The 16586-nt window shown below is 44.1% G+C and overlaps 1 protein-coding gene across 1 annotated transcript in view; it reads right to left on the bottom strand.

Annotated features, from left to right (window-relative positions):
- LOC126481744 (carnitine O-palmitoyltransferase 1, liver isoform-like) overlaps positions 1 to 15508 on the bottom strand; it is a 206795-nt gene extending 191287 nt beyond the window's left edge. The window contains exon 1 of the mRNA XM_050105701.1: positions 15416 to 15508. The gene's annotated coding sequence lies outside the window, so the exon portion shown is untranslated. The remainder of the gene's footprint in view (positions 1 to 15415) is intronic.
- Positions 15509 to 16586: the final 1078 nt, after the last annotated feature.

Here is a 16586-nt window from a genome sequence, read left to right as displayed (position 1 = left end):
GCTGTTAAAGGATATACTTGGCTGCACCTTCAGAAATAAGTGTTCTGTTTTATACCATCAACATTCATAATTATTTAAGTAGAAATATGCGTTGGAAATGTTTAGTACAGGAAACGTGTTAATAATTCGGAATCCCTGCGGTGAATCTCTCGAATAATTTGAAACAGTTGCTTCGATAAAGTTGAGTAAACATCACTTCACAAAATTTCTAAATTAAACGAAAATTAATTGAAGTACTTTCTTGGGTTTTTTATAGTTTCTTATAGAAACTATCAAACTTGCACAAACAATCCATTACTTTAAAATGGATAAAGGAAATAACAGAAACTATTGCTAGAGTATGTAATATTCAGTACTGTAAACAGTTCTACCGTCATCTGTGTTCTGACTTGACACTGTGAAGAATTTTTTATCACATTATTAATGGGCTGCGCATTTCCGCTCTCCTGTAAGTTACATGTGGAGTATCCTTAGCCACAGTCTAGTAACATGCCAAAATAGCAGAGGGTCACTTTCCTATATAATATACTTCTTCCCTTATTTTGTCATTAGTCTTCTGATTAGTTTGATGCGGCCCGCCAAGAATTCCTCTCCCGTGGCCAATCTTTTCATCTCAAAGTAACAATTGCAGCTTACGTCCTCAATCCTCAGTTATTTGCTATATGTGTTCCAATCTCCGTTTTCCTCTACAGTTTTTACCCTCTACACTTCTTTCTATTCCCTGATGTTTAACAGATGTCCTATCATCCTGTCCCTTCTTCTTGTCAGTATTTTCCATATGTTCCTTTCCTCGCCAATTTGGCGCAGAAGCTCCCCATTCCGTATCAGTACACTTAATTTTCAACATTCTCTGTAGCACCACATCTCAAAGTCTTCGATTGTCTTCTGTTCCGGTTTTCCTACAGTCCATGACTCAGTACCATGCAATGCAGTGGTCCAAACGTACATTCTCATTCTCAGAAATTTCTTCCTCAAATTACGACCTATGTGTGATACTAGCAGATTTCTCTTTGCCAGGAATTCCCGTTTTGTCAGTGCCAGTCTGCTTTTTATGACCTCCTAGTTGCGTCCGTCATGGGTTAATTTGCTGCCTAGGTACACTCATGCTCATAAATTAAGGATAATTGCAGAATGTGGTGCCACACAACGTGGCACTACACAAAACTGTCGCTAATAGCATAGGCCCATAGGGAACACACACGACACAGATCTGTAAGTCCACGGTATTGGTGATAAGTTGAGAAAACCGTCCCGAAAAACGTGCTACACAACGCCACTGTTTCCTGCGCATGTACCCCGACATCAATATGGGATATGATCACCATGCACACGTACACAGGCCGCACAACAGGTGTGCATACTATGGATCAGGTGGTCGTGCAGCTGCTGGGGTCAGTGCCTGTCGGAGCTCCTGAAGTGTCGTAGGGGTTTGAAGACGTGCAGCGATACGTCGACCGAGAGCATCCCAGACGTGCTCGATGGGATTTAGGTCTGGAGAACAGGCAAGCTACTCCATTCGCCTGATATCTTCTGTTTCAAGGTTCTCCTCTACGGTGGCAGCTCGGTGGGGCCGTGCGTTATCATCCACCAGGAGGAAGGTGGGACCCACATCAGCCCTGAAAAGGCGAACATACTGGTGCAAAATGACTTTCCGATACACCTGACCTGATACAGTTCCTCTGTCAAAGACATGCAGGGGTGTACGTGTACCAATCGTAATCCCACCCCACACCATCAAACCACGACCTCCATACAGGTCCCTTTCAAGGACATTAAAGGGTTGGTAGCTGGTTCCTGGTTGAGGCCAGATGAAAACCCGGCGAGAATCACTGTTCAGACAATACTTGGACTCGTCGGTGAACATAACCTGGGACCACTGTTCCAATGACCATGTACTGTGTTGTTGACACCAGGCTTTACGGGCACTCCTGTGGCCTGGGGTCAGTGGAATACACCTGGCAGGTCTCTGGGTGAATAAACCGTGTCTGTTCAGTCGTCTGTAGACTGTGTGTGTGGAGACAACTGTTCTAGTGGCTGCGGTAAAGTCCCGAGCAAGGCTACCTGCAGTACTCCGTGGCCGTCTGCGGGCACTGATGGTGAGATATCGGTCTTCTTGTGGTGTTGTACACTGTGGACGTCCCATACTGTAGCGCCTGGACACGTTTCCTGTCTGCTGGAATCCTTGCTATAATCTTGAGATAACACTTTGTGGCACACGGATGGCCTGTGCTACGACCTGCTGTGTTTGACTAGCCTCCAGTCGCCCTAGTATTCTACCCCTCATAACGTCATCAATATGAGCCATTTTCAACACACGGTCACCATTAGCACGTCTGAAAACGTCTGCACACTTACTCGCTGCACCGTACTCTGACATGCACCGACACACTTCTGCGTATCTGGACTGCTGCCAGCGCCACCGCGCGACGACAGCAGGTCAAATGCACCGAATGGCCATACCACGAGGTGATTTAAGCCAGTAAACCGCTCAACAGAGCGTTGTTTCACCACGTATCAGCATTATCCTTAATTTATGAGCATGAGTGTAGTATAATCCCTAACTTTGCCTAATTCGTGACCCCCAATTCTCGCTGTTCTCATTTCTGCTGCTTCTCATTACTTTCTTCTTTCCTCGATTTACTCTCAGTCCATATTCTGCACTCTTTAGACTGTTCATTCCTTTCAACAAATCCTGTAATTCTCTTCACTTCCACTGAGGATAGCAATGTATTTAGCGAATCTTATCTCTGATATCTTTTCACTCTGAATTTTGATTCCACTCTCAAACCTTTCCTTTAATTTCCGTCATTGCTTCTTCGATGTATAGACTGAACAGCAGGGGCGAAAGACTACATCCCTGCCTTTACATCCTTTTTAATCCGAACACATCGTTCTTGATCTTTCAGCCTTATTGTTTCCTCCTGGTTCTTGTGCGTATTGTCTGTTATCCGTCTCTCCCTATAGCTTACCCCTATTTTTCTGAGAATTTTGTACATCTTGAACCATTTTATATTGTCGAACGCTTTTTCCAGGTAGACAAATCCAATGACTTTTTAAAGGCTTGTTTCCTTTATCAACCGTGATGTCAGAACTGCCTCTTTGCTGCATTTACCTTTCCTAATGCCAAACTGACTGTCCGCTAACAGATCCTGAATTTTCTTTTCCATCCTTCTGTAAATCATACTTGGCAGTTACTTGGATGCATAAACTGTTAAGCTGACTGTGCGATAATTCTGGCACTTGTCAGCTCTTGTAGCCTTCGGAATTGTGTGGATAATATTTTTTCCGAGAAACTGATGATATTGCCAATCACATACATTCTACACACCAGTACGGTCGCAGGTTCGAATCCTGCCTCGGGCATGGATGTGTGATGTCCTTAGGTTAGTTAGGTTTAATTAGTTCTAAGTTCTAGGCGACTGATGACCTCAGAAGTTAAGTCGCATAGTGCTCAGAGCCATTTTCTACACACCAGCATAACAGTCATTTTGTTGCCATTCCCACCAATGCTTTTAGAAATCCCGATGGAATGTTATCTATTCCTTCTGCCCTTTTTGATCTTAAGTCTTCCAAAGCTTTTTTAAATTCTCATTTTAATAGTGGATCCCCTCTCTCTTTCCTGTCGACTCCTGTTTCTTCTTCTATCACGTCATCACAACCCCTCGTAGAGGCCTTCAGTGCACTTTTTCCACCTATCCGCTCTTTTCTACGACTAATTGCAATATCATGATGAAATTATCTCGTACGTCAGAAACGCTCCACAATGTTCATGGAGGAAATCGAGGTGGGCATAAAGGCAGTGTATTTCGGACCCATGTTACAGCCAAGTTTTTCGTAACACCACATGAGTTCACCCACGGCTCTTTATAATTCTGACCTCTCTTATTTCCTTAGAAATTGAAACAAACATTCTTAAGAAGTTTCCAGAGAACCTTTCTATCGGCTTGTAACATTACATCATACAGGTAGTCTCTGAAAAGCTCTCGAATATATGGAAAAATGAAGATACCCTCTCTGACATGTGATTCATTCAATCGTATTTTCCTTTCAGTTCATTATGGACCTCGCTTTTGTGATTCATTTTCTTTACTAATTTTTCTCAAGAGTTATGTAAAGATATCTTTAGAAGAAACAGTAAGAACAAATTGCAATAACTGGTACCTACAGTACTAACTGAAGTAATGTATTGAGCTGGTATGACATCTACACCGAATAATATTTTTATTACATTTTCATCAATCTTGTCATATATAAAAATTATACATACATTGACGGCAAAATAAATTTCTTTTCTATTTTCCTTTCCCTATGAAAACCTTTATAAAACAAAAATTGGAGCTAAGCATCAGTTTTTTTGTGATATTCGCTATCAGCACAATGAAACTGATAATAATTGGTTTCATGCAATTTACTTTTTCACAGCTGCACAGTGTTTTTAACTTTGTTTACTATATGAGAGTGAATGATTTTAGATTGCTTTCTGCTCTAGTCCTTATAACGTAGTACAGTTCAATCATGCAACTCACATACGTGTTCTTGTGGATGAATTTGTTGCCTTTACTTGTTACTTGTGTAGCACGACGTAGGATCTCAGGAGTGTTGGCTGTGGTCGTCACTTACTGTGTTGCATTGAGCCTAATATCACGCTGGACATTCTTTATCCTGTCAAATTTTGTCGACACCTTACAGACAACGACAAGAATCAAGAATTTCCGGATCTAGCTTCAGGTTTGCCGTCTCAGTAACTCATCCATAATTGTGCAATGTTGCAATTGGCACATACTTACTCAATCTATCAAGGTTACCAGGTGGTTCTTGAACACACTCCAAGCGTTCAAAATACCAAATGAGAACGAATCTATCCCAGTGACACGATGCGTGTTCTTTCTGTAACATGCCATGGAAACGCGTAAAGACCACGGCGTATATACATTCGTGTGCAAAACTTAAGGGCGAAAGTAAGTTTCGCATTATGTTTCACTACCAAGTAAAATAGCTCGAAAGAACTTTGACCATGCGTAGAAAGAACTGCTTCAGTATAGTTCCGAATATAACTGAAAGAAACATGCAATGAGATGAACAGAAATGGACATTTTTATTCAAAGACAATAATTACACTGAAGTCATCGCTATATATGATCACAAAAGGCGGAACATGGTTCTTAATCGGCTTTGTGGTCACTATGGACAGGAATGCATGCTTTGCATCGCGCTCCAATACTGACCATTAGATTGGTAAGGAATTCTTGTGGACGAGCTACAATATATCTCCCTAACTCATTCCACACGTGCTCGATGGGATTTAAGTCGGGAGAACGGGCTAGCTAGTCCATTCGCCGAATGTCCTCTAATTCCGAGAATTACTACACCTGCGCTGTTCGATGCGGTCGCACATTGTCACCCATTAAAATGAAGTCAGGTCTACATGCAGCCTGAAAAGACGCACATGGGGAAGGAGTACAGCGTCATAATAATGTTGAACGGTGAGTGCACCATGTTCAAAGATTTGGAGGTCAGTACACCCATGTTCGACGATATTCCCTCGTGGATTATGTGTTCCCATCTCTCGCCTTATGAGGGCACGTCCAGAATCGTTACTCAGATTGAACCTACTCTCAGCGGAGAAGAGCACGCGATCCCTATGCTCTTGGCTTCACCGCAAAAGGTGCAGTTGATGTGCGGCTGTCGGCGGAACTGAACGAACTAACTGCGCGTCTTGCTGCCCTGATGAATGTGGTTGCAATTGCGCCCCTTGTTTAACGTGGGTCGATTCTTTCTTGTTGCACAATGTAACGGTCATCTGCTGCTGGAGTAGACCAAGCTCGATCACCTTCTGTCCTTCAGGCAACTGTGCCTGTCGTTCGGAACCTGCCCCATACACGTGAAACAATGCTGTGGGCAATACCAAACTCCTGAGCTATACTCGCCACACTTCATCTTTCTTCCGATTTCCCAATGATTCTGCCCCGTCGGAAGTCATCCCTATATTATCTCCAGACCATTTTGTTATGAAGAACACCACTAAAGTGCTCGCTGATTGCCAGACGCTGTCTTTTATTCAGTCACGCCGCTTCGTGTTACGGGGCCAGTCCCATTTGGCGCTATAGTCGCGCTAATGTCACGTCGTATAGCGTCCAACTTCCTGTGCACGACTGCGAGACTTCTGGCAACATGCTCCCGCATCTTCATTCATTTCCACCAAGTAGTTAATATGATATATTACTTTATCTAACTCGTCCTTCAGTTTTACTTAATGACTGGGTTGTCCGCCCCCAGTAGCTGAATGGTCAGCGTGACGGATTGTCAATCCTCTGGGCCCGGGTTCGATTCCCGGATGGGTCGGGGAATTTTCTCCGCCCAGGGACTGGGTGGTTGTGCTGTCCTCATCATCATCCGACTAACCTCATGGACTGCAGGTCGCCGAAGTGGCGTCAAATTGAAAGACCGGCACCCGGCGAACGGTTTGCCCGACAGGGGGCCCTAGCCACACGATTAAATGACTGGGTCAATCAAAACACGCACACAATGGGTTGTGATAACTACAAGCCATGAATCATGGTACCTGGTAACTTCCAAATACCGTCAACTGAAATCTTCACTCATCAAAGCATGACGATGTATTCCAGCCATTCAGTGCTCAAAGCATATGTTCGCAAACCCAAGAGAGATGCTGATTTTGATAGCGCGCTTCTGTTAAAGGCACTTTTGCCAGCATTCTCTCACCAGATTCCATCAACACAAAATGTCATTCCACTTTCACCGAGAGGTCATTTTTTGAATGTGTATATGTGGTTTAGTGTCAGTTTACTGCTTAGAAGTTCTTGTTATTAATAAAAAGTGCTATCTACGCTGACAGATGATGTCTTAAAATACACTCAGCACTCTAGATTTGGTGGGCCAAGCAATATCTGATGCATCTTGCTCCAAATGTCACTGCGTATTCAGACTTCGATATTTCTCGTCACGTTGGCGCTGTCGAGTTAGAAGCTCTTTAGTAATATCTATGCAACTCCAGCTGAAAGAAATGAGAACATTTATTTGTATGCACACTTTCCTCACGATGTTACTGCCACTTGACAAATTGTATACAGGAAGCATTTTGGACTCCATCATCCGTCGGCACGTGGGTTATTAACAATGGAGACCTTTGCACAGACAGAGAAAGGAACTGGCCTAGTGGTGTGGAACGAATCGTCTCAGCATTCACTTAAGGATATTTTAAAGAAACTTTACACGAAGCAGCCGAGCGAGATGGAATAAAATCTTCTCGATTTTCAAGCCGCGTCAATTCCAAGAAAATTCTCGAGCTTTCGATGGCTAGCTCCGCCATCGTCGTCAGGAGTAAAACTGCTAACTGCCGGGGCTGGTACTACACTCCTGGAAATTGAAATAAGAACACCGTGAATTCATTGTCCCAGGAAGGGGAAACTTTATTGACACATTCCTGGGGTCAGATACATCACATGATCACACTGACAGAACCACAGGCACATAGACACAGGCAACAGAGCATGCACAATGTCGGCACTAGTACAGTGTATATCCACCTTTCGCAGCAATGCAGGCTGCTATTCTCCCATGGAGACGATCGTAGAGATGCTGGATGTAGTCCTGTGGAACGGCTTGCCATGCCATTTCCACCTGGCGCTTCAGTTGGACCAGCGTTCGTGGTGGATGTGCAGACCGCGTGAGACGACGCTTCATCCAATCCCAAACATGCTCAATGGGGGACAGATCCGGAGATCTTGCTGGCCAGGGTAGTTGACTTACACCTTCTAGAGCACGTTGGGTGGCACAGGATACATGCGGACGTGCATTGTCCTGTTGGAACAGCAAGTTCCCTTGCCGGTCTAGGAATGGTAGAACGATGGGTTCGATGACGGTTTGGATGTACCGTGCACTATTCAGTGTCCCCTCGACGATCACCAGTGGTGTACGGCCAGTGTAGGAGATCGCTCCCCACACCATGATGCCGGGTGTTGGCCCTGTGTGCCTCGGTCGTATGCAGTCCTGATTGTGGCGCTCACCTGCACGGCGCCAAACACGCATACGACCATCATTGGCACCAAGGCAGAAGCGACTCTCATCGCTGAAGACGACGCGTCTCCATTCGTCCCTCCATTCACGCCTGTCGCGACACCACTGGAGGCGGGCTGCACGATGTTGGGGCGTGAGCGGAAGACGGCCTAACGGTGTGCGGGACCGTAGCCCAGCTTCATGGAGACGGTTGCGAATGGTCCTCGCCGATACCCCAGGAGCAACAGTGTCCCTAATTTGCTGGGAAGTGGCGGTGCGGTCCCCTACGGCACTGCGTAGGATCCTACGGTCTTGGCGTGCATCCGTGCGTCGCTGCGGTCCAGTCCCAGGTCGACAGGCACGTGCACCTTCCGCCGACCACTGGCGACAACATCGATGTACTGTGGAGACCTCACGCCCCACGTGTTGAGCAATTCGGCGGTACGTCCACCCGGCCTCCCGCATGCCCACTATACGCCCTCGCTCAAAGTCCGTCAACTGCACATACGGTTCACGTCCACGCTGTCGCGGCATGCTACCAGTGTTAAAGACTGCGATGGAGCTCCGTATGCCACGGCAAACTGGCTGACACTGACGGCGGCGGTGCACAAATGCTGCGCAGCTAGCGCCATTCGACGGCCAACACCGCGGTTCCTGGTGTGTCCGCTGTGCCGTGCGTGTGATCATTGCTTGTACAGCCCTCTCGCAGTGTCCGGAGCAAGTATGGTGGGTCTGACACACCGGTGTCAATGTGTTCTTTTTTCCATTTCCAGGAGTGTATTTCCCGCTTATACAGGGTGGTCCATTGATAGTGACCGGGCCAAATATCTCACTTACATATTCGTGTCCTACGTAAAGAAATATGAATGTTTTAGTTGGAACACTTTTTTCGTTTTGTGATAGATGGCGCTGTAATAGTCACAAACGTATAAGTACGTGGTATCACGTAACATTCCGCCAGTGCGGACAGTATTTGCTCCGTGATACATTACCCGTGTTAAAATGGACCGTTTACCAATTGCGGTAAAGGTCGATATCGTGTTGATGTATGGCTATTGTGATCAAAATGCCCAACGGGCGTGTGCTATGTATGCTGCTCGGTATCCTGGACGACATCATCCAAGTGTCCGGACCGTTCGCCGGATAGTTTCGTTATTTAAGGAAACAGGAAGTGTTTAGCCACATGTGAAACATCAACCACGACCTCCAACAAATGATGTTGCCCAAGTAGGTGTTTTAGCTGCTGTCGCGGCTAATCCGCACATCAGTAGCAGACAAATTGCGCGAGCATAGGGAATCTCAAAAACGTCGGTGTTGAGAATTCTACATCAACATCGATTGCACCAGTACCATAATTCTGTGCACCAGGAATTGCATGGCGACGACTTTGAACGTCGTGTACATTTCTGCCACTGGGCACAAGAGAAATTACGGGACGATGACAGATTTGTTGCACCCGTTCTATTTAGAGACGAAGCGTCATTCACCAACAGAGGTAACGTAAACCGGCGTAATATGCACTATTGGGCAACGGAAAATCCACGATGGCTGCGACAAGTGAAACATCAGCGATCTTGGCAGGTTAATGTATGGTGCGGAATTATGGGAGGAAGGATAATTGGCCCCCATTTTATCAATGGCAATCTAAATGGTGCAATGTATGCTGATTTCCTACGTAATGTTCTACCGATGTTACTACAAGATGTTTCACTGCATGACAGAATGGCGATGTACTTCCAACATGATGGATGTCCGGCACATAGTTCGCGTGTGGTTGAAGCGGTATTGAACAGCATATTTCATGACAGGTGGATTGGTCGTCGAAGCACCATACCATGGCCCGCACGTTCACCAGATCTGACGTCCCCGGATTTCTTTCTGTGGGGAAAGTTGAAGGATATTTGCTATCGTGATCCACCGACAACTCCTAACAACATGCGTCAGCGCATTGTCAATGCATGTGAGAACATTACGGAAGGCGAACTACTCGCTGTTGAGAGGAATGTCGTTACACTTATTGCCAAATGCATTGAGGTTGACAGACATCATTTTGAGCATTTATTGCATTAATGTGGTATTTACAGGTAATCACGCTGTAACAGCATGCGTTCTCAGAAATGATAAGTTCACAAAGGTACATGTATCACATTGGAACAACCGAAATAAAATGTTTAAAGGTACCTACGTTCTGTATTTTAATTTAAAAAAACCTACCTGTTACCAACTGTTCGTCTAAAATTGTGAGCCATATGTTTGTGACCATTAAAGCACTTGATGTGACTGTTTTGATGATCCGTGTATCTACGTCATGGCCGAATTGCTCCTCCTTCCTCATTTAGTTGAGCTAGTGACCAGCTTCACGGAAGGAGCATATACAGGAACTGTAATTATTCTTTTGTTGGTGAGGCACTAGGAGGTCTACACTGTAGGTTGTGGACAGTGTTTTCATTGACTTAACAAAAGTGATTCGGAGAAAGTTCACTTTACACCCGGAAATTAGAAGGCAGAAGGTTGCCCTCCGACGTCAGGAAACAAGGAAGAGGTACGAATCCCACTGGTGTCGTGTACATTGGGAGGGGGATGCCACAGAGATCTATTATGAGTCCGTTCCTTTTTTTGACGTATATCATTGCCCTGCCTCTAAACATTATAGATGAATCCATATTTTTTTGTCTTTGCAGAAGACACAAGTTTTATTGTGAAGCATGTGGAACGTAATATAAATGAGTTAATGAGGTAGTAATAGGGCAGTCGGTAATACCACCACGTGACTTTCAGAGAATAGATTAACATTTAACTGCAACAAAACTTAATGCATACAGTTTCTGACACGTGACTCTTGTAAAAGCGAAATTTTATTGCGGCAAGATTATCGAACGGTCAATGAAGTCGACCATTTTAAATAACTCACGGCTAAGGGTAAATGGAAAGCTTTCTTGGAAGTATGACGTTCAATTTCTTGTGCAAAAACTGAATGCGGTTATCTTCACTTGAAGAAAAATCTCCTCTGTCTCTGATACTGAAACTCGAAAGCTTTTTTACTGTCGTTACTTTCATTCTGTTGTGAACAATTCTGTCCACTCGCCAGGAAAAGGCTGTCGGACTGATATGCAGTGTCAGTTCGCGAACTTGGTGTAGCCGTTGTTGAGCTATCTCGGAATTCTAACTCTGGCATCCTTGTACATACACTGCCGGAAAAAATTAGCACACATGGAAAGACGACGTCGATGTTGATCCTATGACGACATAAGCCACCTGAGGACTAGCAGATGTACTGATAATGGTTTCATCGTCGTCCGCGAACAGATAGCGTAGTGAAATAGCTACCAGAGCGGCATATTTATGTTCCCCTTAATAGGGAATGTTTACAGCCAGATAGCTCAGTGCGATGCAAACGTGTGAAGCAAGCAGGCAGCCATGCCACGGTTATGCACTCGTGCTTCCTACAGCCAACTGAGCGAATTTAAAAGGGGTCAAATCGTGGCCTTCCGAGTGGCATGGTGGTTCGTAAGGAGAATTGTCACACAAGTTGGAAGTGCTGTGTCACTTGTGCAACGATGCTGGTATCAGTGGTCACGAGAACATTATCTCACCCGTAGGCGAGATTCTGGTCGTCCACACAGCACAGACGTCCACCAGGATCGGCATACCGTAAAGGCAGCAGGGGCAGATCGTACAGCTACCACTGCACTAAAAAAGAGGGCTTTGAACCCAAACGTGTCAACAGGAACAGTTGCGAACCGGTTACTAGTACAGGGACAACAGGCACGCACATCTCTAGCCCGCCTTCGTATGGCGACACAGCATCGACGTGCACATCTCGACTGGTACCGTCAGAGGATCACTTGGAAGATGGAATGGCGCGCCGTCGTCTTCATCTATGAAAGCAGACTCTGCCTGCACACAAGTGGTAGTCGTTTGCGCATACGACGTAGACCTGCTGAGCGCTGACACGTAGGCTGCATTCGTCCAAGACACACTAGCCCCACCCCAGGGCTTATCGTCTGGGGTGCCATTAGCTACAACTCTCGTACACCTTTGATGTTTCTGGAGCGGATGGTTCAAATGGCTCTGAGCACTATGGGACTCAACATCTGAGGTCATCAGTCCCCTATAACTTAGAACTACTTAAACCTAACTAACCTAAGGACATCACACACAACCATGCCTGAGGCAGGATTCGAACCTGCGACCGTATCGGTCGCGCGGTTCCAGACTGAAGCGCCTAGAACCGCTCGGCCACACCGGCCGGCGGAGCGGATGCTAACCAACACTCGGTACGTGCCGAATGTCGTTAGATCTGTTCTTTCGCTGTTCTTACAACAGGAAGGTGATGTGTTGTTCCAACATGATAATGGTCGCCCACACACTGCCCGTGGAATTCAACGTACCCTGCAAGACGTGCAGCAGCTTCCCTGGCCAGCACGGTCTCCAGGCTTTTCTCCATTCGAGGACGTGTGGGGTGGGGTTATGATGGGACGAAAAGTGACTCGTGCAACTCTTCAACCAACAGCTCGTGCAGATTACATGAACGGGTCGAGCAGGCGTGTCATAACGTATCCCAGGACAGTATTCGCCAGCTGTACGATCGACTGAATGCCAGAATTTGCACCTGCATTGCCGTCTGTGGAGGCTACACGACGTAGTAATATGAGTGTTTCAGCATGAGTCAGTACCTGTTACCTCAGGACCGATCGTGCGATTGGTCTGTAATAATTTGATGTACTCCATACGTACTGTTGCAACAATAAACCTTGAGTGAATTGGAAACCTCTAAAAGGGCGTACTAATTTTTTTCCGGCAGTGTATATGCCACCAACGGATTGTTTGTTGACAATATTACCTCATTCAGAAGAAACTGCAACATTCAAACAGTGAACATTTACACAGAAAGACGATCTGCACTTGAATGAGAGTTCCTTAAGCACTGCACAGGAAGCTGAGCATAGTTCAGCGGGTTTCATTTTCAACAGGCTTCCAGGAGAACTGAAAAAACTGAGTAACAAGTCCAAATTGAAAAGTTTTCTTGTGACACCAACCAAAGGCCATAATGTTTCAAGTATTCGTCACAGGAGTTCCTCACAGTGGCTCCGAACTTTTACGTCTAATGAGTTATTTATTCATATACTCTCTGACAATTCTTTATTTGTATTTTATTATGTTGTTTACAAACGTTCTAATCTGTATTTTGTAAACTATCAGCTGACTCCTTCCGTAACCAAGTAGCTTTGGCGCTTAGGGTCTAGAGTAAAATGATAAATAAATAAGTAAATAATGATCTTTTTTGTCGATGTTCTCCTATAAGCTTCATTCCATTTCCTTCTTGCGTACAATAAAACCACGACTGCGGACACTTGGTTCCGTCTCCTTTATTAGGCAGAGGTAAGCTGAGCAGCTCTATGGCAAGGCTTCACATATGTTTCTGGTTACATCTGATACGAGAATAGTTTGTTTGCCACAGCCATTGGTTTATAGCATCAACATCTACTCATGCTTTTACATCTTTGTGAGCTCATACACGAGTAACCATTTATTTTCTGAAAATTAAAGTATTGAGAAATAGCTGTCATGTCATGCATTTCTAAGAGGACCTTATATCCGTCATCATTTAAATTTAAAATAAGAGATTTTGTTTGGCAGTGGTACTGAGACATGAGAACATAATTGGAAAATTACACAAGTAACATAGTGATACGCAAATGAAGAATCCCGCCATAAATTCTCTTTTAAAATTAGTAAGGTATACATTGTTCATTCACGAGGATATGTTTCTAGTTGCATACAATAAAAAGATCATGTCCATAACCCTGACAGGTAGTGTCATTCAACCAGAAGGGACACAGGAGGAATATTGATGACGAAAGAAAGATAATCAGCAGAATTTGACCAGCAAGTGGAAAAACAGTTATGACCTACATGCTCTTATTATTACATTATGCCCTAGTGTGATTAATTGAGTTGCTGTCTTCTCTGCAATACCTCATGAGTTGCGGTCATAAACATTGCTGAAAGTGATTCGACCTTCGGATGAGAATGTTCAGCTCGGTGCTGTTAGAGAGAAGACTGTGTTCTGGCAACAGAGTTCACACTCTCCTTTTTGTCTTGTGAACAACAACATAACGCTACATTCTACATGCACCTATCACAGTCACATACACTAAAACGGTAACGCTTCACATAGGACTGTGCTAGAGTAGGCGAACAAGACAACATTTCTAATTAACAATGCCATGTGACTTCAGTTATTTACATACAAAAATGTCACAAGCCTAAGAAATAATCTGTAACTAACATACAGATGACAGTTTCAGCCTTAAATTTAAGCTGGCTTTCGAAACAGTTCGTTTACTCTATCAACAAGGTAGTTAATTGTCAGATAACCACGACTTTCGTTTAATGAAAATAAAGAAAAAAGTTGATGATACCTACGCATGTCGGAGAAACACGTTCATTCAGATGAGAGACTTGCTCACATTTGGAAACAGTAGCAGAAGGAATCCTACGAGCTATGTCAGACTGTTATACTGTCATAACTCCAGAGCAGTGGTTTCCAAACTGAGACGGTGAATCCCCTTCGGCACTCACCAGCAGCTAAGCAAGAGCTCCATTTCTAGCTTCGCAATCGACAGTTCACTAAATTACCTTTTTGCAGTTCATATAATCTATATTTACGAGACCTTTCGGAAGATGCGCTTCGAACACAGCCACAGTCTGTTCCCACTAAAACACCTTTGTTCAAGTGAGGTAGTGCTCCGTCTCTAATAACTCCACCTCCAGATTTACGACCCGTTTTGGAAAACGCTCTGAATAAAGTCAATATGTCTGTCGACTACTAAAGTTGTTAGGGCTTCTAAGGTACATCTCTTCTTTCTTCGCGCACTGCCTAAGAAACTGATGGCAAAATTTCACAAGTTTATAGGCATCACGCGAAGTGTAGTACCGTAGCTTCACTTAATAAACAGCGCACTATACAGTGTTATCACATCGGATTGTTGGCGGAAAAAAACGAAGTAACTGAAAAGTAATATTATGATAATGACTATGAAGAAGTGCTAGTAGATAGTTCAGCTAGAAATATACGTACAATCTTTACAGATACAAATTTATTCAAGCTTCTTGACATTGTTTTATTAACAAGTCCCTGAATTGTGGCTTAAGTTACATAATTATTGCTCGAAAAGCTTGTTTAAGTGGATCCAGTGAAACCTTCTATTGCTGGTTGTTGACTGCCAAATATTTGTAACTACCCTAGGGCGCCGCTTCCCAGACAGTGTCTGTTTTGGAAGAGAGGTCCACTGTTTTAAATGTTCTCAGTGGCACGTTGCACAATTGCGGTTCGAGGGGTGGCGTAAATTACAGGTCTAATTACAAGTAACAAGCGAAATTAATGGTGACCTACCTGAGAATGGGCTGAAACGTCTTGCGGAAATCCTCGTGCGCTGCACTTCGCCTTTGCAACACCTGCCGGCGAATGCCAGACGTCTGAGCTCGTCGCTTGTATACACGCGACGCCGCCTGCCCCCCACCATTGCGTCACGGGTCAAAGTACGCATCGACTTATCGATACTGCAACCACCGCTGGACATCGATAATTACCAGCTGACGCACAGTTGCAGGTGCAGCATGTACGAAAAAAGATAGTGGATGTGGAAACTAGGCTTATCACTTCTCAATCTGAAGCAGATTAGGGCTACGTCTTGCGGAACGACTGTCGATAGCGAGAGTTAAGTCACAGTTAGGGAAATTGTAGCGTTACAAAGTTCGAAGTCCAAAGGTAACAGGTGTGCTGCCGGTACCCACTGAGTTTTAATAAGGTAGTTCATTTAGGCGACGGCTGCGTCGGTAGTACATCTGTTCAATCTTTCACTTCGTAAATACATATTATATGATCCACATTTCATTACACTACACGCATTTAATGCTGCTGCGGGCAGCTTTTCCCTCTTCACAGTAAGAAATTGTAATCAGAGAGTTTTTTTCTTCACTTTAAATACCGGTATTTCTCCTTGCTTCGGTTTTTCAACATTTTTATTTTGTTCTTCGGCACTTCAGACTAAAAACCGATTAAATGACTTTCAGCCGCCAATAGTTAACATATACTGAGATTGAGATATTTCTCATGAAAATAGAGAACCGAAACAAAGACTCGCCGACTGTTGATACGACAATATTTGTCAGTTTGTTTTATTTAATTTCAGCCTTATTATAATTTTTTTCAGTCCTACTTTCAAACTTCCATTTGCTATTGGAGTTTATATATACTTGCAGAGCCTTATTATAATTTTTTTCACTAATACTTTCAAACTTCCATTTGCTATTGGAGTTTATATATACAATAGAATCTCACCAACAAGACAAAGAGTTTCTGATATGTTCCATTAATATGTATTCCTCTTTTATTTTACCATTACAAGTGCCTGGGACTTTCCTCAGGGGCTGCTATGAATAATTTTGGTGATACCAATTCCCCTTACCTGATACATTTTGCAATAGTTAATTTTTCCACTATTTTAATGAAGTATTAACAAAATCTGTCATACTGATTTACATATTATTCAGCAAATTAACAT

This window comes from Schistocerca serialis, chromosome 1 (genome assembly GCF_023864345.2).
Source record: "Schistocerca serialis cubense isolate TAMUIC-IGC-003099 chromosome 1, iqSchSeri2.2, whole genome shotgun sequence".
Lineage (NCBI taxonomy): Eukaryota > Metazoa > Arthropoda > Insecta > Orthoptera > Acrididae > Schistocerca > Schistocerca serialis.
This window is presented reverse-complemented; position numbering and strand designations above follow the sequence as displayed.